Here is a 3,994-nt window from a genome sequence, read left to right as displayed (position 1 = left end):
TAGGTCTGATTGTGTTCTGGAAGCAGATGCATTTCATTTCAATCCAGAGCCAAAAAGTAATGCGTGACCACAAAGTGTAATCATTTCCTAATTAAAACTGTGCGCATTTTATTTGGAAAGGGTTGAATTAGGTAAACATTGGGGAATTTTAAAAAAACACAGTATAAAAGTTCCATAAGGCTGCTTCGAAAATATGTTTGATTCAGAGTAAACTGCAGTAGCAAGTGCAAATATTCAGAGTTTTGGGGGGTTTCTTTCCCAATCTTTCAAGGCACTGATGAAGTTGAAAGTGAAACTTGACATTTTAAGGACTATGGAATCCTATAATAATTGTTTTATGGAAAAAAAATTAAAAATGGAAAAATTAGCTGCCAGCCATGAATCTGGTGAAACGCATTTGGACAACGGATCTGGTTTCTTTTGCCCCTGCAACACTCTGTATCCAGACAGTCGTGGATTATGAGAAGAACGTTCCCTAATTCTGCCTACCTGCTCTATCCGAAAGACAAAGTGAAATGTGTTGTGGCAGAACCAAGGGTAGATTAATAATACTAATGTTGGTATTTGTTAAGCACTTACTATGTGCACAGCACTGTTGTCAGCGCTGGGGTAGATACGGGGTCATCAGGTTGTCCCACGTGAGGCTCACAGATAATGCCCATTTTACAGATGAGTTCACTGAGGCACAGGGAAGTTAAGTGACTTGCCCACAGGCACAGAGCTAAGTGGCAAACCGGGATTCGAACCCATGACCCCTGACTCCCAAGCCCGGGCTCTTTCCACTGAGCCACGCTGCTTCTCATTACCTAGATTACCCTAGGAATGGCCGCTAGCTCAAAGTGCCGTGTCCCAATTCCTACACGTGATAATGGAAAGCCTTAGGAAGATGCTTTGCGTGATGGCTTGTGTCTGCTGTGTGACCTTGGGTAAGTCATTTATCTGCTCTGGGCTTCAATTTCCTCATCTGTGAAAGTGGGGCTAAGATCCCCACTCTCCCCAGCTTAGATTGGGTCTCCAGTGTGAGCAGAGAGCGTGTCTGCCAACTCTGTTGTACTGTAGTCTCCTGAGCGCTTAGTACAGCGCTCTGCACATAAGTGCTCAATAAATACCACTGATCGATAACGATGAGGGGACTGTGGGCTATTTCCTTGTCTCCCCTTCCAGACTGTAAGCTTGTTGGGAGCAGGGAACACGTCTAACTCTGCTGTACTGTGCTCTCCCGAGCGCTCAGTACAGTGTGCTGCCCACGGTCGCCACTCAGATATCATTGGTTGACTGATTCATTTTACCTACCTAGGTAGGCATTTAGTACAGTGCTTGGCCCATAATGAACATTTTATAGATCACACCAATATGATTACTGTTATCATTGACGCTACAAACACATTACTAAATAGGAAAGGGGACAGAAAAGGGTCTCCTACCTGATATAATAATGTTGGTATTTGTTAAGCGCTTACTATGTGCAGAGCAGTGTTCTAAGCGCTGGGGTAGACACAGGGGAATCAGGTTGTCCCACGTGGGGCTGCCTTAATCCCCATTTTACAGATGAGGTAACTGAGGCCCAGAGAAGTGAAGTGACTTGCCCACAGTCACCCGGCTGACAAGTGGCAGAGCTGCGATTCGAACTCATGACCCCTGACTCCAAAGCCCGTGCTCTTTCCACTGAGCCACGCTGTGATATCAAGCGCTTAGTACAGTGCTTTGCACAGGTAAGCACTCAATAAAGATGACAACGAATCATCCATTTCGGCATGAAAACAGACTAACTGCAACTCACTATAAAATCATCAAAGTGAAAAATAATGAAACTCTTTTCAAATTTTAGTTGGGTGCTTTGCCATTATATGCATATTGAGAGGTAGCATGGCGCGGTGGATAGAGCGTGGGCCTGGGAGCCGGGGGTTCTAAACCCGGCTCCGCCGCTCGTCTGCTATATGACCCCGGGCAAATCACTTCACTAGAGAAGCAGCGTGGCTCATTGGAAAGAGCACGGGTTTAGGAGTCAGAGGTCATGGGTTCTAATCATGTGTGACTTTGGGCAAGTCGCTTCACTTCTCTGTACCTCAGTTATCTCCTCTGTAAAATAGGGATTAAGACTTTGAGCCTAACATGGGACAACCTGATTCCCCTGTATCTACCCCAGCACTTAAAACAGTCCTCGGCACATAGTAAGCGCTTAACAAATACCAGAATTATTATTATTATTCTCTGGGCCTCAGTTACCTCATCTGTAAAATGGGGATTAAGACTGTGAGCTCCATGTGGCACAGGGATTGTGTCCAACCTGATTACCTTGCATCTAGCCCAGTGCTTAGAACAGTGCTTGGCATGCAGTAAGTGCTTAACAAATACCATAATTATCATTCTTAGAATACACTAACCAGAATATAGCTATTTCAAAGGCAGTATGAAAAAAATTGATAGCAAAGAAAGCATCTCAAATGAGCTGGGCCATCATAAATTTGCTACACAGAGTCAAAAATACCAAGAGCGTGGCCTAGTGGATAGAGCACGGGCCTGGGAGTCAGGAGGTCATGGGTTCTAATTCCACCTGTTCCACTTGTCTGCTGTGTGACGTTGGGCAAGTCACTTCACTTCTCTGTGCTTCAGTTTCCTCATCTGGAAAAGGAAGATTAAGACGGTGAGCCCCATGTGGGACACGGATAGCTCTAAACACAGTACCAGGCACCTAGTAAGCACTTACATACCTTTAAAAAAATAATCCATCAATATGCAAATCAATTTTGCCAGTCAACATTTCAAAGGTTAGCAGAAAAAGTTCAAGTCAGAGTTGTCTTTTATTTTCCGATGACTGCAGCATACTGCACACAAGTTAATAAATAATACGTAAGCTCGTTATGGGAAGGGAACGTGTCCGCTAATTTTGTTGTATTGTACTCTCCCAAGTGCTTAGCACAGAGCTCTGCACATACTAAGCCCTCAGTAAATGCCACTGATTGACCGATTCCTGAGCATGCAACACCCCTTGCAAGCCTCTCTGCAAAACACACGGGTACCAAGCTTCGGCTTGCCATACCGTCTAATTACAGCCGGAGTTTCGGCGTTAGAATGGGCAAGGTAAATGAAATTCATCTGGACAAAGTCATAATATTCTGCAATGCATATAACGGACAGGAAAAAGTCTACGTGATCTTCAGTGTGACTAAATAGGATGAATAGCCTCTTAAGTAATCATTTCATTTTTGAGGAATATTCCATTATTTAGCATCCACTGAAACTTAGGTAAATAGGCCAGACCCTTTATGAGGCTGTAGTCAGTCGGATGAACGTGTTTGAGGGTTCACTGTGTGCAGAGCACTTTCCTAAGTGCTTGAGAGAGTAGACTAGAATATAAAAGGCACGCTACCTGCCCACAGCCGGCTTAATCAATCGCATTTATTGAGCGCTTACTGTGTGCAAAGCACATACTAAGCATTTTGTAGAGTACACTATACATTCCCTGCCCACAACAAGCTTACAGTCTAGAGGGGGGAGACAGACATTAACAGAAAGAAAGAAATACAGATGTGGACGTAAGTGCCGTGGGGGTGAGAAGGGGGATGAATAAAAGGAGCAAGTCGGGGCGACGCAGAAGGGAGTGAGAGAAGAGGAAAGGGGGCGGGGGGTTAGTCAGGAAAGGCCCCGTGGAGGAGATGGGCCTTCAGTAAGGCTTGGAATGGGGGGAGAAGTCATTATCTGTTGGATCTGGGGGAGGGGGGCGTTCCATGCCGGCCTAGAGGGAGAGGCAGACATTCCTATAAATGATCTCAGTCCCTCCCCTCAAAAGGCTCACAGTACAAAAACAGTCACACGATATGAACTTTTCAAACCAAAAAAAACAGAAGTAATCCGTGCATAGAGAACCTTTTGGAAATTCCACTTTTTTGAGCGGGTCCTTTTCCCATTTGATAGTGATGAGGCAGAGAAACTGAAAGCAAGAGAAATGATCCGAGTGGCGACACACTGAACAGATGAACGGTATATGTGGAGC

This window comes from Ornithorhynchus anatinus, chromosome 1 (assembly GCF_004115215.2).
Source record: "Ornithorhynchus anatinus isolate Pmale09 chromosome 1, mOrnAna1.pri.v4, whole genome shotgun sequence".
NCBI lineage: Eukaryota > Metazoa > Chordata > Mammalia > Monotremata > Ornithorhynchidae > Ornithorhynchus > Ornithorhynchus anatinus.
Note: the sequence above shows the minus strand (reverse complement) of the source record.